Source organism: Pseudonaja textilis, chromosome 1 (assembly GCF_049901715.1).
Source record: "Pseudonaja textilis isolate UNSWEBS1 chromosome 1, rPseTex1.2, whole genome shotgun sequence".
In the NCBI taxonomy this organism is placed as follows: domain Eukaryota; kingdom Metazoa; phylum Chordata; class Lepidosauria; order Squamata; family Elapidae; genus Pseudonaja; species Pseudonaja textilis.
Window position 1 is genome coordinate 17859345 of NC_141990.1, and position 25555 is coordinate 17884899.

General features: G+C 40.2%; 1 protein-coding gene across 2 annotated transcripts in view; it reads right to left on the reverse strand.

Moving 5' to 3' along the window:
* The window catches only part of CAMKK1 (calcium/calmodulin dependent protein kinase kinase 1), a 127425-nt gene extending 106569 nt beyond the window's left edge, over positions 1-20856 (reverse strand). The window contains exon 1 of one of the 2 annotated variants that reach the window (XM_026708422.2): positions 20534-20856. The gene's annotated coding sequence lies outside the window, so the exon portion shown is untranslated. The remainder of the gene's footprint in view (positions 1-20533) is intronic. The other variant, XM_087926972.1, reaches the window with a different exon arrangement.
* Between the last annotated feature and the right edge of the window lie 4699 nt (positions 20857-25555).

Sequence of the window (25555 nt, forward strand, 5' to 3'; positions counted from 1 at the left end):
CTCAGTAAATTCAGCTTTCAATGCCAAGGGAAGTCCTACTCCCCATCTGTTTGTCCACCATTTGTTTTTATAGTTTTCCACTTAGTTTAATTTCGCCAACACTTGCCAGAGCTTTTATTCCTCTGATAATATAAACATTTAATGTTTCTTTGGGGAGATTTATTGTTTTGCAAGCATTAGGAAATAGCTTTCTTGAAACCAATTCACTTTCTCCATGAGACTTTGGAACAGGAGGAGAATGGGAGACAAAAATATGTCAATTTTGGAAAGAAAAGCACTCAAGTGCTACATTTACCTCCCACATTGGATTTATTAAGTTCTAAAAAGCCAGATTTTTTAAAAAACTAAGTTCCTGGAAATACACTATCAAACACTGCAGAAATGTCTTTTGGATTAATGTGATGTGCTTCCCAAACTTTTTCGTTCATTACCCAAAACCAATTTTTTGAAAGTTCTTATTTAAATGTTCCTGTTGTAATTGGAAAATGGATTCAGGTGTCATCACCCAAAGAAAAACAATTTTACTCACTTTTGAGTAATTTACTCAGGTTTGGGAAGTACTGGCTTAATGTAAATAAATAAACTGGAATTTATTTGTGCAAACAAGCAAACCCACACCTACCATAACAAGACTGGTCTAATATAACTAAGTCTGAATTAAAAATGATCAAGGTACTATAAAGGCAATACGAAGGCTATTTTAATCCAATCTCTTCCCTGTGACAGAAATTCTAAGTTAGAGTTCCTCCAACAGATACCTGTCCACCCCTTCTTAAAATCCACCCTTTCCCCAAGAAACTGGCTCTGCCATTGAACTTCTGTTGAGTTTCTTTTCAAGCATTTATCTTAAAACTGCAACCAAATCTTTCCTGATACTTGATTCAACATGAGATCAAACATGCAGAGGCTTACCTCTACAAGACTGCAAGGAAAATGGCTTGTTAAATTCAAAATGCTTTCCAGGATTAGTATACAAGTGACAATCCATTTGTGGTTCACATATTCCATCAGTGGTACAAGTATACTTTACATGCTTACAAGTAGTTTATATAAGATAGTAATTATATTGTTTACAGATGAGTGGTCTACATTCCATTTATATGACTTAATAACTTAAGTGAAAGAAAGGATACAATTCTAGATAAAGCCAAAGGATAGTTGGTTTTTACTGGCTCAGACTTCTTTTAATGCAAACAAGAAATGTTTTATTCACACTCCTTTAGGAATTTAGGGAAACACAGAAGAGATTTAAGATGTCTCTAATCTTAATGCAACTTCCAAAGAGGACTCCTCCTATGTGCCAGCCACCTGTAGGTCAAATTGTATCAGCTGAAGACAAATGACACAAATGATTTTAGATTCAAGGTTTAAGTAAAAAAAATTCTTAAAATACTCCGTATAATTTGGAAATACCAACAAATTTCCTTCAAGATTTTCCAGAACTCCTATGCAGATGAGTTTTGGGATGGATATGGAAACCAAATACAGATAGTCTTAGACTTACAACAGTTCATTCAGTGATCAAAACTACAACAGCATTGCAAAAAGTGACTTATGACAGTTTTTCACACTTACGACCATAGCAACATCCCCATAGACATGTGATCAAAATTCAGACACTTAGCAATCAACTCATATTTATGACAATCAGAGTGTCCCTGGGTCATGTGATCACCATTTTTAACATTCTGACAAGCAAAGTCAATGGGGAAGCAAGATTCACTTAACAGCTGTGTTACTATCATGCCCCTGTCGGAGTCTGAATCCGAGGAGGAAGATGAACAGCTGACAGGGAATGGGAGTGTGGCTTCGTTGGCTGTGGAGGAAACTGGGGAAGGGCAAAGTCTGGCGGGTGAAGGAGAGAGATAAAACAAGGGAGAGTGAGTTCAGAGGAAGACCCAGGTCCACCCCCTCTTCATCTGAGGGCACGCAGGGAGGAAGAGAGAAGAGAGCAATGTGAGTTGTGTGGCTTATGGGGGAGGAAAGGGCCCTGATTCCCTTCATTAGCCACAGCTGGGAAGAGAGTTTAAAAGAAATGCAGGCTGAGTGTGGCAGCTACTGGGAGCAAACATGAGTTTATCTTGTGTTGACTTTGTTTATCTGTGTTCCTGGCATCTTCCCAACTGTGTTGAATTACTGCCATTTCTTCATGTCTGGAATTCCTTCTCTTGCCCTGCCGGACTAATTACCTCGTTTTGCCTTGATGGGACTTATAATTACAGTTTTTGTTGACCATGTTTTGGACTTGATTCTCTGCAGCCAAAGGCTGTTACTGGGAGAGTTTTTCTCCAGCCAGAAGGTAACCAGGACATTGGGGGCAAAGTTGGAGCTAATAAATGGATTCCTATTGATTATCTGACTGGGTTGCCTTTGTGCCACACCCCGGGTCATCACGGTTACTAACTTAGCAACTGCAGTGATTCACATAATAATAGTAGCAAGAAAGATAGCAAAACTGGGCAAAACTCACTTCACAACTGTTTCACTTACTGACAGAAATGATGGGCTCAAACTGTGGTCCTAAGTCAAAGGGGCACCTGTATCATTTGGTGAGCTTTTGCCTTTTTTACAGTTGGTTTCTGTAAAAATGCTTTGCGTTAGGAAAGAGAGAAATATGCGCACACTCTGAGTAGGGATGTACACTGTACATGTGTTTTGCCAGTAGCGGTTACATCAAGAGGAGCAAAGCTCCTTTCATCTTGCAGGACCCAGGTGGCCAGCCAAGATTAGCTGTTGCCGCATTTAGTTCGGTAAAGAGTTTATCTTAGTCCTGTTCATCAGTGCTGTGTCTGGGGGCTCTGTTGGGCAGAACGCCCAGACCAGCCACCCAGTCACCTTGCCAGTGTAAAGAGAGCTTTCAAAATGCCAATTCACCTTGTCTAAGGTTGCTCAAGCCTGAAACCTGTGCCAGATGCGGTTCAATTAAATATCAACCTGCCAGGCAGAGGTACGGTAAATGGATAGGACACCGAAGTAAGGCAGATATCCATAAACATTTTGACACCCACACACCCCACTTTCCTACAAACCACTAAGAATATCTCAGAGCAATCTCATTAAAATAATAGAATTCATGCATTAAAGTAGCAATACCAGCAAATTCCTGCGGTAGTATCTGATCAGCAAACAGGTAGCCAAGACAATATGCCGTGAATCTTAAATGAATTGCTTTCCATATCACAGTTGTTCATATCCACGAAATGATGCAGCATTAGACTTTCTAGAGAGGGTAACAGATATTTTCTTGCCAACATTTGATAGTGAATGATTTAGCATAAGTACCAAGATTTCCAACCAAATGGCAGAAAAACAAAGAAATGAGATCTGCTAAGTGTGCTGAGAGATTTTCTTTGTTTATTTCCTAGATTTATATACTACCTAATCACAATATGTAGATAATACAGTATATATTTCAAAGTCAAGTCATTCAATAAAACTCCTACTTGCACACTCACCAAAAGTACCCGACCATTTCTAATATGTCACCTTATTATCACTCCTGCAGCCCTGGCCAGCGGGAGATTTATCTCTTAGTTGTTGTAGGTTAAGACATTTATGCAATGGGATTTTCTCTTTCAAATGCATTAGCACTCTCTACTCGAGGAGGGTGTGTTTGTGTGTAAGTGAAACGGCATAGGTGTCAATTAGCCCATAAGCATAAATATATCTCCAGAACACAAATACTGTTTACAAATTATTAATAGGAAAAAGATTATTCATAGCCAGGCTTTTTCTGTAACATTAATTGCATCACAAGGGGAAAACAAATCAACTAAGTGCAATGTTTTTCCTCTCTGAAGTTGTAATGAGAAACATATATCTTTTTATTATTGTAATGCTATCACAAAGATGCTAATTTTTTAAAAAAACAATAAAATGTCTACTTTATTCTCAGGGTTTCCAGGATTCTACCTGGGGCATACACCTGTTCCTTTAAATTAGAGGTACAAAAATGCAGCCTGGTGATTGAAATTACATTTGGCCCTCTAATACCCCATTTCTTATCCCCAGGATTCCTTCTTCACCTTCTCCCCCCTTTTTTGTCAGTTTGAGGGTAGATTAATTGATTTGAACTTATTTTAAGGCTCTTAACCTTTAATTTGGTAGATCCTATGAATCACTATTTAAGACCTTATATCCCAAAAAGATAGAAATAATAGGTTTCTATTTTTGTTCACAGAAGGATAGGTACATGTTTTCAGGATTCCGTTATTACAAATATACAGGGTTACAGAAAGCTTTAAGAAATAAAAAATGCAATGATAAAGAAATGTCATCACGAGGAAAAATAGGGTAATAACTTAGAAGTTATTGCATTTCACTGACTAGCAAAAGAGAATCAAATCTCTCCTTATCCTTGATCCATTGAGTATTGAGTATTTGTTAGTCTCAGACAAAAAACATTGCTGCTTCTGCTGGAATAATATGAAGAACCAAAATCTTTGTTCTCAAGACTCTGGCATGCTTCTGGACGCAATTCAAGATCCTGGTTATTGCCTTTAAAATCCAACATAGTTCCGAGCTTGGTTTCTTGTAGGACTGCACTGCCTCTCCTGAGGGGTTTTTGCCTTTCTTACTAGATCCAGCGGAGTAGGCTTGCTTGATCTCTATTATACAATTTCATTTGCTGGGACCTTTTGCCTTATGGAACAGCCTTCTTCCAACATTCGTCAGGACCCAGATTGTTGATGGCAATATGTTGACTCTGTAAACAGCTTAGAGAGTGCTGTAAAAGCACCGTGAAGCTGTGTCTAAATGCTATTGCTATTCAGAAAACTCCCAACTCTCCTGGCCCTCCAGAAGGCTGTGAAAACCTGGTTCTTCCCCCCTGTTGCTGGGCCAAGATGTTAACTGAGCTTAGTACAGACGTAGTTGTGTTCAGTAGGGCACCTTTGCTGTTATACTATGACTATCTGAACTTTGATCTGCATGTGTGTTTCACAGTTTTAAGGTACATATTTTTTGTGGGTTGTTAATGACAGCTCCAGGTATTTAAGAAGGGTAGCCATATAAATCCTATAAATGAAGAAATAAGTAATCCTTATGAAGAAGTAAGCCAGTTTGCCTGGGCACACTAAGCTCAAAGCTGGTTTCTTTTTTCTCCTTCTTGTCCAGTGCAGACTTTTTGGAAGACTTTTTGACAACAGAATGAGGACCATCTGGTACATGCCACCAGCTGAGAAACACAGATTTAAGACTTCCACTTGACCTCTCAAACCTCCCATATCCACACCAAAATACAGGCCTTGGTTCCCCTCCCATACTCTGAATTTAGGGGCGCAGCTCTTAATATGGTGCTCAAAACTTGGTTATGGCATTATTTCCTAAACGCTTTATACTGCTTTTACTGTAAATCACTGACAGACTTCAATGTTCAGTGTTAGTAAGTGAACAAATCAAAGGCAAGACAGGTCAGTAGGAAAACTGATTCACTCGTTTATGACTTGACAATAATTCGAAATTGGAATTGGTTAATTTCTAACTGTGCATTCATAACCATTAAAAAACTCAATTAAGAAACAAATTCTAGTCTTTCATCCCCAAATACAGTTCCTTTTTCATTTTGAGAGCTTCTGTTTTTGAATGAGCATACATCCAATTAGCTTGAAATTGTTCCAAATGGGTTCTGGTTTGTTTGGTGTGCATTTCCTGTGCAGTTTCATCACATTTCCTTTTAAGAACAGTTCTCAGGCTATTACTGCTTCCCATCAAGCTGGAAATCAGATTTCGAAAGTGGAAATGCTTCAACTGACCCTCAGCAAAAGCTAAAATCAGACAATGAAACACCAGGAATGTGACATCTTTCCATATGTCTAGACTCTCTCAACAATCTTTATAAATTACTACAGAGAATCTGGTTGAGCCAGAAATATGAAAAATAATATTTTTGTATAATTTAGGACAATGTGCAAACTCTTTTTCAATAGAAAGTTTGACGTTGAAGGTGGCATCCTATCAGAAGACAGTGGAGCTACTATTTTCAATGTTTGTTTTTGCTTTGGAAAGATCTATTATTTTAAAAAAGGTGAAATATGTGTTCAGCCCTACAGAGACTCTACATACCTATTTCCCATTGGTCTTGATTTTTTTTTAAAAAGGCCATCATATTTTGCATTTTGCCAGTATTAAAGAAAAGGTAGAGGTTTTCCCTGTGCATATCTAATCGCAGGGGGTGCTGCTCATCTCCATTTCTTAGCTAAGGGAGCCAAGCGTTATCCGAAGACATTTCCGGTATCATGTAGCCAGCATGGCTATACACCAAAGGCACACGGAACACTGTTACCTTCTCATCTAAGTGGTACCTATTTATCTACTCGCATGTTTTTGAATTGCTCGGTGGGCAGGAGCTGGGACAAGTAACAGGAATTCACCCCATCTTGCGGCGTTCAGGTCTTGAACTTGGGATGCCAACTAACAAGCTCAGCATCTTTAACCACTGAGGCATCACACCCCATTTGCCACAAAAATTGTAAAACTGTGGTGAAAAACAGGGCTAGGGAGGAAATATAGATTGCTCTGAAATTGCCCACCTCTGACCGAAAAGTCAAAGTTCATCCAATGACCTTCTGTCATCTTTCCTGAATCTCAGTGCCTAAATCGCTGACAATAACCACCATCTATGTGTGCTTGACATGCTGGTGTTGAGTTATTTATAACAATAAATATGTGTGTGGGGCCACAGTCCCAGTTCAGAACTATGAGAGTAGTAAAAATTGAATCCCTCAAAGTTAGAGACTGATAAATTAGAATCTGTGACATTAAATTCTCCTGAGGTACTTTGTAGATTTCTTGGTGAACTTTTATAACTTGAATTATGACAGCAGGCATGAAGTTATCCTGCACTGGAATTAGAGCCTTTTAAACTAGAACTCCCTAAGTTTATCTATAATGAAGGCAAATCAGTTCTTGTTCCACTTCATCTTTCTGGTATCTTCCTCTCCAAGTTCAAGCAATGAACTTGGGTTAAGTTAGCTAAAGCAGCAGCAAACAGGCTGCAAGTATTAATATCATTCTTTCAAAATAAGCCATGCTTCATCAGAACTTGTCAAGTGGGCTGATCTGCTAAAGTACAAATGAACAGAAAGGGTGATAAAATTCAACAACGTTGCTCTGAAGAAAGGGAAAGCAAAACATTGTTTGAGGAAGTTGATGGGTTCAGATCTGGAAATATTGTGTGCAATGTTTAATGTGTTTACAGAAGCTCAAGTTTTAAAATCTGAATCTATAATTCGATATTTGGTTACGGTATAAATCTAGTCAGTCATTGTTTTAAGAGGATTGTTATTTAATATCCAGAATGTTTGATTGATAGTTCGTTGGAAGTGTGGAGATGCAATTTTGATACTGGAGAATTTCCCTCCAGAGCTCAGTTCAGGTCTATAAATAAGAAACAAGAACAGCAACTCTTTTGAATCCACGCATTGAGACATTTTTAATCTGCATGTAAATAAAATATGTTGGATAGGCGTGATATAACTTTAAGAATCAGGTGGTATCAGATATATTACTGTGTGATGGTACTGTTCCTAAAACATTTAATAACGTGGGACAAGTAGGAAGTGTGTATCAGCTTCATTTGATCCTATACAGGTAGTCCTTGACTTACAACAGTTTGTTTAGTTTAGTTCAAAGTTGCAACAGCACTGAAAAAAGTGACTTATGACCATTGTTCACACTTACGGCCATTGCAGCATCCCCATGGTCACAGGATCAACAGTCAGCCACTTGGCAACGGACTCATACTTATGACGGTTGCAGTGTCCCAGAGGCACGTGATCCCCTTTTACAACCTTCTGACAAGCAAAGTCAATGGGGAAGCCAGACTCACTTAACAACCGCAGTGATTCATTTAGCAATTGTGGCGAGAAAGGTCATAACATAGGGCAAAACTCACTCAACAAATGTTTCACAAAGCAACAGAAATTTGGGGCTCAATTGTGGTCATAAGTCAAGGACTATCTGCATTGCAATTGCCTTTGTCCAGAAGGGATCAGAGCACATGGCTTAATGTAGATTCACCTCCTCTCAACACACATGCCAATTTCATCTCTCTATACCAGATTGTCAAAATGGAAAAACAGTAGATGCAGCATAGCCAAATGTAGTGGGTTGGTGTTTTGTTAGATCATGGATTTGACAGCAGCAGCGAAATTAAAGCAGGAGATTGGGGGATTGGTAGAAGGTATTATTTTATACACACCAGCAACAGATTTTCTAAATGTGCAAACATGAGTTCTCTTCCCAGAAGCTGGTTTTTCAAAACAATCTAACAAAACAATCTTGCCAAAGAACCACTTGGTGTGATTAAACTGGGGAGAGACCCTTTCTCACCTTCTTACAGTGAACCCATAAATCAAAAAGCAGTCAAAACTTATGATTGGATTTCTCATTATAAAGGCCTTGCCATGAGATAATGGTCTTACGGTATCCCCAGACATAGAGCAATAGCACTTAGACTTATGTACCGCTTCATAGTGCTTTACAGCCCACTCTGAGTGGTTTACAGAGCCAGCCTATTGCCCCCAACAATCTGGTTCCTCATTTTACCAACTTCAAAAGGATAGAAAACTGAGTCAACCATGAGTCGGTGAGAATTAAACTGGTGGCAGTGGGCAGAGTTAGCTTGCAGTACTGCATTCTAACTACTGCGCCACTATGGCTGAATATGGAGATTTATGAATCGGTGCTGACATGGAAAGGAAAAATCATGTAGCAAAGTAGTTCCAAACAGATATATGAGAAATTTGGCTAGAATTAATGTGGGGATTTTGCAGTACGGGCATGATGGCTCAGCGGTTAAAGATGCTGAGCTTGTCAGTTTGGAAAGCTGACAGTCCAGGTTCAAAACCCAAGCGCCACACAATGGGATGAGTTCCCATTCCTTCCCCAAGCTCCTGCCCAACTAGCAGTTTGCAAATGTGAATAGATAAATAGATACCACTTCGGTGGAAATGTAACTGCATTCCATACGCCTGTGAGGTATAGCCATGCTGGCCACATGATGAGAGAAAATATCTTCGGACACGAAGATGAACACTGTGCTGAAGAGTCAAACATGACTTGACAGATAAACTTTTACCTATTTATTATTTATTTATTTAAAACATTTATATAGATTTTGAAGTATGCCCCTTAGAAAGACATCTTTTCTCCTCTGAAGGTAAGTCCTTGTCTTATGGCCACCTTGTCTTATGACCTTGTCTTATGAGCCCAAAATTTCCATTGCTAAGCAAGACAGTTGTTAAATGAGTTCTGCCCTATTCTTGCTGCAGTTAAGTGAATCATTCCAGTTGTTAAGTTAGTAAACACAGTTATTAAGTGAATCTGGCTTCCCCACTAACTTAACTTATCAGAAGAGTGAAAAGGGTTAGGATCCCTTGACCCAGGACAGTGCAATTGTCATAAATACAGGCCAATTGCCAAGCATCTGAATTCTGATCACATGACCATGGGAATGCTGCAATGGTCATGAGTGTGAAAAATGGTCATATGTCATAATGGTTTTAAATTGATGACTACCCGGTACCATTTTTTTCTCACCTGCTATATCTTGACACAGGACACGGTAGCTCAGTGGCTAAGACGCTCAGAAAGGTCGATCAGAAAGGTCGGCAGTTCGGCGGTTCGAATCCCTGGAGCCACATAACGGAGTGAGCTCCCGTTACTTGTCCCAGCTTCTGCCAACCTAGCAGTTCGAAAGCATGTCAAAATGCAAGTAGAAAAATAGGGACCACTTTGGTGGGAAGGTAACAGCGTTCTGTGTGCCTTTGGCGTTTAGTCATGCAGGCCACATGACCATGGAGATGTCTTCAGAAAGCGCTGGCCCTTCGGCTTTGTAACGGAGATGAGCACCGCCCCCTAGAGCTGGAAACGACTAGTACGTATGTGTGAGGGGAACCTTTACCTTTACCTCATATCTTGATACATATTTAACGATTTTGAGTATTCTTGATGTAAGGCTTGGGTAAAGAGTTCCAACCTCTCTCTCTCTTTTGTTGTTCCATTCTAGAAGCAACCAAAATCCAAATATAATCACTACAATTTATTTCTCTAAACAAAAAGCATCTTCAAACCAAAACAGGACTATTAATGTCCATTCTTGGAGTGGCCTTATTCCAAACTTCAACAAGAAACCAAGCAGGAAAATTACATTTTCCCCTCTTTTGGCTGCCAGCCAAAGCTGTTTCATTACAGGCTTCCAGCTCTCGGTTTTCCTAAGATAATTTTTTTTTTTCCTCTGCAGGAAATTAACTTTTTTTTTATTTTTTGGCCTGAGCACAAGACTTCCTAAAAGCCATGTGGAAAACTTACATATACAAGTAGCCCTAACCTAAGAGCCCTAATTGGGACCGGAATTTCTGTCACTAAGCGAAGCTGTTATTAAGGAAAAACATCATGTAACTTCATCGCTTGGCAGTTCTGGTAGTCCACGGTTATGGTTGCTAGGCAAGGACCGCACTGTTGTTAGGGAAAGACAGGATGCTTCTCCTGCACTGCTGCACTCACCTCTTGTTCTGACCCAACCTGGTTCCAAGAGAGCAAACACAAGACAAAGGCAGCAGCACAACCTTTTAATGCTTCATCTATGAATCCTGCTTCTTCACAGATAAAAGGCTGCTTCCAACTAATTAGCTCCAACGAGAAAGGGCCTTGCCAAGTTTTTACAAGGCTGCCAAGAACAACAGATAAAGTTCCTAAACCATAAATCAACGCATCTCCAAACATCAACTCAGATACTCCTAATGTCCCCCAGGCTCGAGTATCAAACTTCTTTGCCTTCTGCAAAAATCTACAGTTTCTCAGCTGGCTTTTTTCTTCTCAGGGAGGGGCCATTACCTTGCAGCCTTACTCCCGAGTCACCCGTGTTGCTGCAGCTGCTCTTTCCTTCGAGCAGCCCTGCGCGCACGTACGCTGGGCATGGGCTCCTCGGGGACCTCTTCATCGCTGCTGCCAGCCTCCACAATCTCCAAAAGCAGCACTCCACTCCCTGATGGTCCTGGCCCCATCCCTGCATCACACGCAGGCCCCTCATCTGAGTTCTCGCTCTCTGAGATCTGTCATCTGCACCTGCTGCCGGCGAACCACAACGCCTCTGCTTTAACTCCCCCCCCCAACCTCCCCCACCTGCCTATCTTCCTGAATTTCTGTTTTTGGCAGCCCTGCACTCTGCCACCTCTGTTGTTACCCCCAGCCAACCTTCAGCAGATTTTCGCCATCTCCTTCCAGCAACTGCTAAGGCACACTTGGCCAAAACAGTTCCTGACTCTTTGTGAGACCTTTGCTGACAAAGAAACAGAGGTGGAGGGAGAGATGGGCAGATGAAGGGAAATTGAAGCACAGAAATTGAAGGTTATAAATATCGGCGGGCTGCCAATCATCCGAATTCTGATGACACGAAGGTGCTGCAATGGCCATTAACTTCAAAGCCTGGACATAACTACACTTCGTTCCATGCTGCTGTAATTTTGAACTATCACTGAATGAATGGTTGTTACACAAGGATTACCTATGCAAGTAGTCCTTTACTTCCAACAGTTCATTGAGTAACTGTTACATCGGCACTGAAAAAAGTGACTTATGGCTATTGGGGACAGTGCACAAAGGGAGGCTCAGCCAATCTCATTGTACACATGTTGTACTCTGACAACAAAGATTGAACCTTTTTCACTTACGACTGTTGTGGCATCCCCATGGTCATATGATCAAAATTCAGCTGCTTGGCAACTGACTCATATTTATGACAGTTGCAGTGTCCTGGAGTCATGGGATCACGTTTTGCAACCTTCTGACCAGCAAAATCAACGGGGAAGATAGATTCACTTAACAACCATGTTACTAACTTAACAATGCATTGATTTGCATAAATTTAATAATGGTGAGAAGAAAGGTCATAACCCGGGGCAAAATTCACTTAACAAATGCCTCACTTAGTGACATAAATTTGGCACTCAATTGTGGTCATAAGTCGAGGACTATCTGTACAGTTTCCCTTCCTTCTAGGTCACTCCTTTATGACTACAAGTGATCATCCTTAGTAAAACTTTTGAAAAAACGCACTTTGCAGCAATTAAACAGCTCCACATACGAGTTAAAACTCTCCTTCCTTACCAGAAAGGAAGGGATGAGAAATTGTATTTTTATATTTGTTTATTTATATACCATCTTTATTGTTTTAATAAATAACTGCAGGTGATGAATATACAAATGACTCCTTCTTCTTCCTATTTTCCACACAACAACAATCCTGTAAGGTGGATTGGGCTGAGACAAAGTGACTGATCCAAAGTCCTAATGTCCAAAGCAGGACTTTTAATTCACAGTCTCCTGGTTTCCAGTCTGGTGCCATAATTCCTAGACCGAAATAGCTCTTCATTCATTCGATTAATTTATTTAAAACATTTATATAGCTGTCCATCTCATAGCAAATTCTGGGTAGCTCCCGATCAACAATCAAAACAACACCAATAAAAAGAACATAATATGTATACCTGTTGAAGTCATAATATTTATTTATTCATTTATTTAAACATTTTTATAGCCGTCCATTTGATTCTGAAAAACTCTGTGATGGTTTGATCCTTAAAGACTGCTTGGTGATGGCTGATGAAAGACAATCAGGCTCAACTCTGACTTAGTGACGGTCAGTTGCTCCGGTTGTCAAATGTACCATATATTCTTTCCCTCTGATGAAACTCTTGACTGAAAACCATCATTTTGATATCCTTTTCTCCTTACCCACCAAAACTAAGGATATGTTTTGCCAAGTATTTTGTCAAATAACATGGCTGTTAAATGTCACTTTTTTTAAGTAGATCAGGTCAAAAACACAAGCTTCACAAGAAGTATTGAAATTCTACATTATTGTTATAGGTTACTAAAACAGAATCTTAAAAAAACTGGCAGTGTTTCCCTTCTCTTCCCTCTTATGACAGTGAATAAGGTAATCTTGAATTTCAAAGCCATTTGGGCTTCTTTTTCCCCAGAATGCACGACCAAAGGACTAACTGTCCTTTTTCCAGATAAAACCAAGGTTAAAATACAGTATCTATCTGCTTGTGTTTAACGATCTTTTTGAGATACCTCTGTTTTCCCCCTAGCTCTGAAATCTCTCTCCCTGACAAGACAGACCTGCTTAAATTTTGAATTTACAATATTAATAAATGCAAATAAGCAGCCTTTTTTATTCCCTATTTGGACTCTATTCTTCTTTGGTTGTTTCTTAAGTATTTCTCCTCTCAAAGTATCACCTTCACCAGCAGTTCCATTAGAGCCCTATGCGTAGACATTTTGTACTCAAAATTCAGATGTACAAGAACTTCTTAAAAATTGTTTTTCTCTCATTCTTTTTCCTTTGTTGTCTTTAATGAATTGCAGGTTGTCAGCATTTGACACTGGATAACATAAAATGCATTAGCAGACAGGCAGAAAATAAACAGTATTGATAAATATGAATGAATGTAAAAGAGCATTCTCTCAGCTTTGTACTTTTTCAGATGGGGGGAAAAAGACCCATGGTTTTGTGACGAAAACAGTTTGGAGATGATGCATTCAGAACGCTAACAAGAGTTCAATTCTGCTGAAATCAAGAGGCTGCTAATAAGTTGCTGAGCTCATGCAAGGGGGGCAGCTATGCCGCATTATAGATACCTGTCTGGTTAGCACAGCCATCAGGCTCATCATGAAACTTTGTCAGTGTTATAATGCCATCTGTCATTCTGTATGCTAAGCATGCTTGACCAGGTGCACCATCCTGGGCTTATAAATGAAGATCACGCTGGGAACTGTGCTTTTTTTATTCCAATTTAGGAAAAAGAGAGAGGGAGAAATGAAAATATACTTAATTTTAAGCAATGCAGTTTTGAAAAGAGTCTCAAGCCCAGCTTTCTTTGCAAGAGGGATAAAGCCCAATTAGCTAATGTCAGGGGCAAATAACATTAAGAATAAAAAGACTGCAGTATATGTTGGCATAGCATGCAAAAATAAGATATTATTTGGACTTGATATTGAGCAGATAACTAAACAGAACTTATTCACAGTCTTTCTCAGCATCCCACCCCCATCTATTATATTAATCTCAGAGCCCTGAAAATGATTATTAATCCTTGGCACAGGAAAAAAAAATTAAATGCATCTAACTCTAAATTCATTTGCAGAGGATTCTGTTTGTTTTATCAAGGAAGAGGAAGAAAATTGGGTCAAAGACTTCTATTGTTCTTCAAGGAAACTAGTTAATATATTAAATATCATGAAATATCATTAAGTATGTGTGCACCTTTAATACTGTAGAAATGCATTCACAAAACAGAATCTCTTGCTGACAGTCTGAATATGGGATCTAAGATTAAGCAAGAAAGATTTTTCTCATTAAGAGAGTGCATCAGACCCCCTCACTTCCTGTTTGTACTAAAGAGAAACCTTGGGAAGGTTTTGGGTGAAAGATAAAACAACATTTCCCCAAGAAATGCACTAGAAGGCAAGGCAAGAAACAATGGATGGAAACTGATCAAGGAGAGAACCAACCTAAAACTAAGGAGAAATTTCCTAACAGTGAGAACAATTAACCAGTGGAATAGCTTGTGAGTTTTCCATCACTGGAGGCCTTAAAGAAGAGACTGGATAGCCACTTGCCTGGAATGGTATAGAGTTTCCTGCCTGAGCAAGGGGGTGGACTAGAAGACCTCCAAGGTCCCTTCCAACTCTGTTATTCTGTTAGTTTGCTTGGACCTAATATGTGAAGACTTAGCTTTCTGGAGAAGGCTTTAACGCTAGGAAAAGTAGAAGGAAACAGAAGACCACAATCAGCAGCATGATAAATAGATTCAGTTTACAGCGGCAATGAGTGCACTGAAGGACCAGGTTGGGGACAGGTCATCATGGAGAAAAATCTACCTGTGTGGTTGCTAAGAGTTGACAGACAAATGCCTGAAATCCATAATTGATGATGGCATGTCATCAATCAATTCAATTGTATCTACAAGCTGTCAACATTCTAAAGCACCTGTAGGCCAGGCAAGGAATAATGGATGGAAACTGAACAAGGAGAGATTCAACCTGGAAATAAGGAGAAACTTTCTGACAGTGAGAACAATCAACCAATGGAAGAGCTTGCCCTCGGAAGTTGTGGGAGCACCATCACTTGAGACTTTCAAGAAGAGATTGAACTGCCATTTGTTAGAAATGGTGTACGGTCTCCTGCTTGGGCAGGGGGTTGGACTAAATGACCTACAAGGTCCCTTCCAACTCTGATTATCTGTTATCTGAGTGAAAAACAGTCATGTCACTTTTTTCAGTGCCATTGTAACTCTGAATAGTCACTAAATGAACTGTTGTTAGTTGAGGACTATATGTGGTAATGAAATCTGACCTCGCTTGGTTTTTGTATCAGCCAAATTGTATTGTAAGTAATCAATAACATTTCTGCAGATATTCCTTCCTATCTCCATTTTAAAGGCACAAAGTGTAAATTCAGCTTTCTTGTCTAAAACTGACTACAACTAAGGAGATGCTGTACAAATAACTTGTATGGTGGGGAGTGGGGTGGAGAAACAGATTTTGCAGACATAATCCACAATAAAGATGTATAACTGAGGTTTATTCTAACTTCCCATAGCCTCGGCATGGCTGTTCTTCCAGTATAGGAAGTATAGTTCTTCCAGTATCTTGGAAATGATTATATTAATATTTAATTTTACCATTCATGATTCAATGAAATACAGTAAAATCTATTCTAGCTTAAGACCATATCTTAACCCTGAAAAAGTTGCATGCTCCTACTAGTAACTATTATAGTACCTACTATAGAGATGTACCTCTTGCATGAATCATCCTGATGGGTTTGAATCAGCACAGTTTAGGGGCCCACCCATCACACTGATTCATACCAAAATGTAAAATCAGAGCCACAAGACAAAAAAATTACTGGAAATATAATAGCCTCTCCCATTTATTGGGCTGAGAGCCATCACTGCAAGAACTTGTGTCAACACAATTGGAAGACAAATCACAACATAAAACATCAATTAGCAAAATCAAAAAGAAGCCGACAGAAATTTGGGGAGTTTTCTGCCATTGATAAATAAATGATTTCACTCCCAAGAACATCACCAGAGGGAAAAGAAGTTAATTGTGGATTAACCATTTTTCTGGGCCATAGGGGAGGAAGTGTCAACTCATTACTAGATCTGCCAGATGATTACTTTTAAAGATGTGCACACAGTTTCACACACACACACACACACACAGGCAGTGTTTTTCAACAAGTTTAAGACACGTGGACTGCAACTTTAGGTTGCCAAAGTTGAAAAACACTGCACTAGAGTGATGTGAAACTGCAGTGTTCAAAAGTGAAAGGGATAATATTTGGTTTTCTGGACAACAGGAAGTCAGAAATAGGTATGTTGTAAATGATCTGTTAGCACTGTTCCAATATCTCAGGGGCTGCCACAAAGAAAAGGGAGTTAAGCTATTCTCCAAAGCAGCTGAAGGCAGGACAAGAAGCAATGGGTGGAAACTAAGCAAGGAGAGAAGCAACTTAGAACCAAGGAGAAATTTACTGACAGAACAATTAATCATTGGAACAACTTGCCTCCAGAAGTTGTGGATGCTCCAACACTGGAAGTTTTTAGAAGAGACTGGATAACCATTTGTCTGAAATGGTATAGGGTTTCCTGCCTAAGCAGGAGGTTGGACGAGACTAGAAGACCTCCAAGGTCCCTTCCAACTCTGTTATTCTATTGCAGAGGTCTCCAAACTTGGCAACTTTAAGACTTGTGGACTTCAACTCCCAGAATTCCTCAGCCAGCTATGCTGAATTCCTCAGCCAGCTAAACTATGCTGGCTAAGGAATTCTGGGAATTGAAATCCACAAGTCTTAAAGTTGCCAAGTTTGAGGACCCCTGTTCTATTCTATTTTTAAAATGAACATTCTGTTTCTACATACATGGAAATGTCAGTTATTGCAGTATTATTATCAAATTTATGTGCCCCCATCTCACGGTTCAAGGTGACTCTGAGCAGCTTAAATGAAAGTCTAGATGGAAGTAAAAAGATAGTGACACTGAGGACAAGATAGGACACTGGTGATAGTAACTTAGGATATTTGGGAAAGCAGGAATTGGTCTAGGCTCAACATGTAATGTGTTAGGGAAAGATTATCATGGAAAATATGTAGTTAGGATTTGAAAACAACTTGATGGCACATAATTAAACAAACAAATGAACAAATTAACACAGAATGGTCTCACCATGCAAAATAAGATTCAATATTTGGAATGATCAGATAAACCAAAATTTGCACTCAAGGTAATTGAATTAATTAATAACCCATAATCAAGAGTTATTTCTGTATTTTATCCTATTTATTGGGCTACTGGCTTCTGTAAACAAAAACCAGTGGAGAAAAAAAATGGAGTTACAACAACAAAAAAATAAGGCTATGGCAAGCTTAAATGAACTATCTATGCTCTGATCTACCAAGTCTTAAGAAAAGATTGAGTTTTATGGAAATCACTTAGTCTTACAACATGGGAAGAAGAATTGAGATCTTAAAAATCAGTGGATTTGGACTTCTATCTTACACAAGAGTCTCTCCTGAATAAGGCAGAATAAGACTGATCTATGTTTGATTGCAAACTTTTGTGAATTTGAGTCTGTTACTTTTATGAGGTGTTAGCTTCAGCCAGGCAGGATGAGTAAAGGAAAAAAAAACTAGGATCAGTTTAATTATTTTGTTAACTTGTCCTTCTCGTTTTCTCCTTATAAAAACAATTTGAAGTATGCTTAGCTAAAAGATTATGACTTGATTGATCCTTCATAACAAGCCATAACTTTGGTCAGCCTGTTATGTCAATACATTGATGCAGTATATAACCATGCTTTATAGTTAGCATGTTGGGCAAATCCAGTCAATTATGATTTGTTTAATAAATCATTCTTATATAGATTATGCTATAGAGTAAAGTATGAACAGATAAAGTACATCACTCAGGAAATTGACTGCACAAGGACATCACACAGGCATTAACTAACAAATGTGATTTTGGGGATGATTTAACCAAGGCGCCTATTCCTTGTTCCATTGTAATGTTTAAATAGCATAGTGATATTTTCTTAAAAAATAGAAATCTCAGCTCCTACAAGTGATTGACAGTCTTTCTGCATTTGAACCTTTTATAGATGGTCTCACATTTCTTTTGAGCTCCATGTCTACATTTTTACTTACAGGACATAAATATTTTATGCCACCTTTTAAAACCAAGGCCCTCAGAACAATTTGATAAATACATAAATATATGTGACCATTAAAAACCATCTAATATCATTGTGCAGTTAAAAGCAGGAAAGATTATCTGGCTCTCTAAAATCCAGGTGGAAATAGTCAGAAAGGAAGCCAGGCATATTTCCAGCAGAAGAGCATTCAATAAAGATGCAGCTACCATAGAAAAGGCCATATCCCTTGTATCTGAGTGATATACTAAATCACTAGAAGGTCTCTATGGAACACCCCTAGGCCTGCACTGGTTTGTAGCGACAAGCAATCCTTTAAATAAATTGGCTGCAAATCATTTTGGCTTTTTGAGGCCGGTCAGCAGACTTTTAAAGTGGACCTCTAGAGGTTCAGGCTACTAGTTGATGCTGGCCCATTGCCAATCTCTAGCCAGCAACCAGATGGGATGCATTCTTCATTGGCTGAAGCATCTGCACCATCTTAAAAGGCAGCGTTGGATGGAATACACAAAAAGTGGTTTAATCTGACCATAACCATTGCAAAAAAAAACCCCAATTCGAGCAGGTTTCTCCCAAAGGGAATGTCAGTGGCAAAGGATTCCGTTTTTTTCTAGCTTCCCTTCTACAGGTAACAGCATCTCTGTGTATAGGAGAATCTCAAAATACACATCTGGTTTTTCAAGGGTGCACCATCTTCTGATTCAGTTCCATATCTCCATCCAGACCTGCATATTGTCCTACCCACCACATTTGGATCGACACAGAGGTCCCTGTTTCTTTACTTTCATCTATTTTCTCTTTTGGTTCTCCTGCATGACTGCTAATTGGGGTAAAGCTTTACGCAACTGATGCAATGTAAAAACAGCAGATGTTTTATTAATACTTTAAGTCCAGCCGTAAAAGTATTTTAGCATATTAGTTATTCTAGTCAGTGTTCAGATGGGAAAGCAAATGAATTATCTCCCTCTCTCTGGATAAAACATGCTGGTGAGAGGGCAAGAATCAAAGGGTCTGAAAGGATCATGTTTAATTAAAGATTAAACATTGGTGGAAGACAGCTCACCAGTAAACCATGAAAGTTATCTGCCCAGAAAGGTCATCATGCCATGGTAATCTTTTCCCCTCCTCTGTCTCAAATGGAAAGGAGAAAAAAAAAAGAATTCGAACAGCCCTTTTAAGGGAGCATCTTGGTGCAGAATATGAAAAAAAATGGGGTAATTTATAAGCGTTGAGAAGGTTTAAATGTAGATCTGGATTTTAGTTACTATTGTTTATATGCCTTTCTCATTCCTGTCGGCATCAAGGAAGCTTACAAGAACCCTGCAAGGCAGGCTAGATAAAAGAAGTGGAGAGGCCTGTGACAAAAATGCACCCAATCGCACTGCACATTAAATACAATTTAAAAGAGTGCTTTATGCCACTGGGACCATATGGGGCCCCTGGAGCCCTAGGATATTTCAGAGGCGCCACAGATGAAAAATTAGCAGGTGGGCCAAGGCATATCGCAGAAAAGCAAAGTGCCTGGGAGATGTCCCAAAATGCACCAGTTACTGTCCCATGGCTGCATTTGTCACTGGGATCTGGATGGAGGGGCACAGAAGAAAAACAAGATCGGAAAAGGTGGGGTGGTGGGGAGAAGGTGGAGAAACTCTGATTTCAAAGGAACAAGATGTGAACTGGAATTTGCCCCTTTAGAATCAATTGCTCCAGTGAAGGAAGGTTGGTTGTTGTTGTTGTTTTTTTACAACGCCTCTCAATACACTTAAGCGGGATATTGGAAGAGATGGGCTTCGACACAGTCCAGAGCTGAAGTTACACGTCAAGATGCAGCAGCCCAGTGAACGCGTGTGCACAGCCGCCCAGGATACACACCTGCACGTGGGAAGCAGCAGAGGCTAAGCTGATCCGGACTTTCCCCGCATTGGGAATGAGCCGCCGGCTGCGGAAAACCCTTCCCGCCTCGCCCTCTTGCTCCAAAATCTCACCCTCGGCTAGAAAGGGTGAGCGGGACGCTCGGGCGCTCTGCACTCGCTCAGAGGCAACTTTTTCCCTTCTCGCGTTTCCCATCTCTCAGTCCCCCTTTCCTCTGGTTTCGGGTCCCCGTCCCCCGCCCTCCCCAAGCTCCTTCCTCCACGCCGAGCCGGGAGCGACCACCCCTCAGCAGAAGGACGCCGCGTCCGGGCAAGAACCCGGGATTCCGCATCCCTTCACCAGCCTCGGAAGGGAAGAAGGGGAGGCAGACCGAGTTCTTCCCGGATCCAGAACGATATCGGCGCTGGGTTAAAGCCGCCCCGAACAAAGGACCTACCTTCCCCAGCAAGGCGCTCCCGCTCCGCAAAGCCTTCGCTCGGTTTCCAGAGGAGCGATCGCCGCGGCTCACGGCGGTTTGTTGCCGCAGCTCACCTGCCAGCCTCCCGGGCTGAACCAAGCGGCGGCGGCGGCGGCACCTACCCACCCACCGCCCCTCCCAGGCTGAAAAGCCAAGCCGCCTTCGCCCCGCCGCTTCCCCAACGTGCTCCTGCCTGCAACAGACGCGGGCAGAGCGCTCCCACGAGCCTCCAATCCGCAACCAGGGCGACTGAGCCGGGCTCTCGCCCTTCCTCCTCCTCCTCCTCCTCTTCTTCCAGGGACACAGCTCCTGTGACAGGCAGCCCGATTGGCAGATAGTACAGCGACTCCTCGGATTCTCATTGGACTGGACAATTGCCCGGCCGGGCTCGGATCGCCATTGGACGTCTTTGGAAACGCTGCTTCTGCTGCCGCTGAATCGCCGCGCTGCTGCCTTTGCCTGCCTTGCCTGCCTGCCAAGCAGAGAAAAGTTGTCGGGCGACTCTCGCGTGCCCGGGCTTGCCGGCCGGGACAAGCAGCTACGCGTGCACTTTTGTGTGTGTGTCTGTGTGTAAGATAAGGGAACCTTGCCCTCCCCTCCCTTCCCTCCACAAATCACGGCTCTTTCCCTTTGGGACTGAGTTCACCTTGGTTACAGTTAACCTTGGTTAGATTTCTATGGAACTGCACGTGGGAGATTTTCACGTTGTGCGAAAGGACCCGTTTGATGAAGTCCGCGGTGTATTTCTTAATTTGGTTTTGTTACTCCTTGCAACCCAGATCATCATTTTTCTCTCTCCCTCTCCTTCCCTCCCTCCCTCCCCCTCTCTTCTCTGTCTGTCTGTCTATCTATCTATCTATCTATCTATCTATCTATCTATCTATCTATCTATCTATCTATCCATCCATCCATTTATCTATCTATCTAATCTAATATATCATCTATCTCTATCAATCACCTCTATCTATCTCTCTATCATCAATCTCTATCTCTATCTATCTATATCCTCTATCTATCATCTATCTTTATCATCTATCAATCATCTCTATCTACCCCTGTCATCTATCTATCTATCTATCTATCTATCTATCTCAATCATCTCTATCTATCATCTATCCATATCGTCTTATCTATCATCTATCTTTATCATCTATCTCTATCATCTATCTCTATCATCTATTTATATTTATCTATCATCTATCAATCATCTATATCTATCTTATCTATGTATCTATATTTATTTACATTCCACCTTTATTGTTTTTAAATAAGGTTGGCAGCAACCCTGATGGAAGCGGTTTATAGATTCATAAAACAAAGCAAAATGGGAATAATCGAGTGATCAGGTCAAGCTTCTAGACTAAGAATGGGGGTGTACTGCCTTCCTGTTTTTTCCTGCTGCACACTGGCTGTGTTTACATGCTAAGACACAATGTAGTTTTCTTGTTTGTGACTTAGCAGGTTGTGTCAAGCCTACGAACTAAATATAGCAAAGCTCACCACCCTTGCTCAACATACTACCTCACTGCACTGAATACATTTTGCTCCAGCCCACGCGGTTGTTTAAATTAGGTTAATTTGATAAGCCATGGTAACTATGAATAAATATGCATGTTGTATAAACACAGTCTTAGATTTGCTGTAAACCGTAGTGTGAAGGGAGTTATTTTTATATTTATTTTAATGCCTTTTTATTTGCAAGTTCTGGGCTATGTCCTTTCCATGCAACTAATTAGGATGTTCTCTAGCCATTCTTGGATTATCAGAAAGCTACCATCATCATGGAATTCACTTCGGTTTCAGTCATTGCTCACATTATAATTTATTAATGGATGATAAAACCTGATGGATTTTGCATCTGTGACAGCTGCTCCAGGATAGGATTGATATAAGAGGGAAGATATTACAGTTAGTCCTCGACTTACAACCACAATTAAGCCCAAAATTTCTGTTGCTAAGTGAGACAGTTGTGAAGTGACTTTTGCTCCATTAAGACCTTACTTGTTGCAGTTGTTAAGTGAATCACTGCAGTTGTTAAAGTAGTAACACGGTTGTTAAATGAATTTTGCTTCCCCATTGACTTTGCTTGTCAGAAGGTCAGAAAATGGGGATAACATGACTGCAGAACATTGCATCAGCCATAAATCTGAATGTTATCTGTCTACCTACCTACCTATCCATCCATCCATCCTATTTAAATAGTTGCCCATCTCACCAAACAAGTGATTCTGGTTATTTTACAATTTTATTATAGTATGTGGTTTACTTGTTTATTTATTGTTATAGCATGTTACATAAACTTCAGAGCTTTGTTTGTTAACCCTTATTTAAGGTTTACTATGTTATGTGCATCCAGCTCTTGTGAGGCACACAATTCACATCTTCCTTCCTTTGTCCCATACCTTCGAAAAAGCTTCTACATTTCTGACGTTTTAGAGAAGAACAATCTACAACAACAAAAGGGTTTACTTGCACTTATTTAAAAACAGAGGCATGTAGTTTCATAGTCTAAACTTTCTGATTATATGTTACACGAACCCCACATAGCTGTTCTACATTGTAACTGAATTCTTGTATAGGTTACAAACATCTTTTTCCTGCACACCAGAGAGGGTTGAATTTGAGGGTTTTTTGGATGGGTTAATTGACTCTTGTCACGGCACAGATGATGTAATGGAATGTGTGAATGGGGAAGGAGAAGAAATGCTTATGGAGATTCTCAATCATCCAGATCATGGTCGTCCCAAAGGTGCTTTTCAAAAGGCAACTGGACTTTCTCAGTTGTTTTTCCTTGAAAACGCTTCTCATCCAAGAAGCTTCTTCAGTTCTGACTGAATGGTGGGGAATGGAAGGATTTATATTCTTTGCAGTCATCTGGTCATGGTGATTGAAGAGGTTTATCTGTAACCTCAGGGTCACCTGAATCAGATTGCAAATGGGTGTGGAACTTCTTGAGATTACTGAAAGGACTGTGATGTAGTCAGGAGATAAAGGTAAAGGTTCCCCTCGCACATATGTGCTAGTCATTTCCGGTTTTGGGGGTGTGTGTGCTCATCTCCGTTTATAAGCCAAAGAGCCAGTGCTGTTCAAAGACGTCTCCATGGTCATGTGGCCAGCATGACTAAACACCTAAGGCGCATGGAATGCTGTTACCTTCCCACCAGAGTGGTCCCTATTTTTCTACTCGCATTTTTTTTGTAAAAATTTTATTTGGATTTTCACAAAACAAGGAATGAGATAATTAAAAGCAAGGATGAGAAAACTAAAGGAAGGGAAAAATATTGAGAAAATGTTAAAATAGTAATAAGATATGGAATAGAACACAAAGACGAATATGAAATTGAGTTTGTGTCTATATGGAGAAGTGATAACCCAGGACCATGCTATTCTCAAAAAAACATATTTTATTTGTATTATGTTTTCTACTTGCGTTTTTACATGCTTTCGAACTCCTAAGTTGGCAGAAGCTGGGACAAGTAACGGGAGCTCACTCCATTACGTGGTGCTAGGGATTCAAACTGCCGAACTGCCAACCTTTCTGATCAACCAGCTCAGTGTCTTAGCCACTGAGCCACCGCGTCCCTCCCAAACTGTTAAGAGAGTGCTACTCAATTTTAAGGTAGATGGCCTCTTTGACCCCTCTTTCAAACCAGTGGTCCTCTCTGTCCAGAATATGAACTTTGCGGTCTTAAAAATGGTGGCCTTTGTTTTTTAGATGCAGACAGACTACTGAATCTTGTTGTTGTAGGTTTGATCTCCTGTGTTGTGCCATGCATTTGTGAAGTGGTTGTTTTGTTTCCTCAAATCTAATTCTGCTTTCTTAAAGCAGAAGTTGCCAAGTTTGAGAAAGACTGATCAAAATGATTTCAAACTCTAAGCCAGCAAGCAAATAATGTTCCAAAACGCCATCAGGCTGATGAGGGCTGTTTGACACATTGAACTTTTATATCACATTGCATTATTATTAAGGATATATAGTCTGAAACAGCATTTCCCTGATCTAGTATTCCCCCACAGTGCACAGTGTTCTAATGTAACACACACACACACTCACAATGGTCATGCCAACTGGGAATGATGGGAGCTTTAATCCATGACGGTTACACTGTGCTATGTTAAGGAAAGATGGTCTGAAAAATTAATTACATTCCGTCCTATTTTTAGAGGGTGGAGACAAGGGGAATAAATGGTGAATATCCTCCCACATCTTACAGCAAGAAGCGCTGGCATGTTCATAATTTTTCCCCCCTTAGGTCAAGGCTATACATTTTTTCTTCCACATACCACTTGCTGAATTTGTCAACTGCAATTATTTTTCTCGCAACTGTTCTAAAATGATGTGCGGTAGTGGATTGCCCATAAAGGCTTCCTTGATCTGTGTTCTCTTGTCTCCTCACACCTTGTCATTTATTAGACTTAATGATACGATGATACAGAGGAAAAAATCTGATTCTGAAGGAATTTCCTTCATTGTGATTCCAAGCTGGCTAACCAGCAGAAAAACACCTGCAGAAAAACCCCAGTAGCTTTCTGTGGTTTTTGTGCCACACCAACTTGTGCGCTGCAACACCAAGATTGCAACATACCCATAGCAGCTCTAAATGTCTACAGAAAAGCAGACTTAAACATTTTGGTTTATTTATTTATTTATTTTAGAAAATAAGCCTCTCAGAAACTGGGAGGGATTGCCAAATCTTGCCCCTTTTAGTATTTTAGGAGATTGCAAGAGATTTCGGCAAGGACACCAAGAATAGGTGGAATCGGAGTTAAGATTGTAAAGTCTTAGAAAAGTAGAACCATGTTGGGGTTTAAAATTTTTTTTTGACAAGGCTCTAGTGTGTAAAATAATGATCAGATTGTTAGTTCTTGTTATGCTGATAGTGAAGAAGATGATATTGTATAAAGCCCTGCAGGCTATGGATCTGGTTAATCCATGTTTCAAGGTGCAGCCCGCCATGGCATAGGGCCAGGTTATTTGAAATGACAGGTTTATAACTCAGG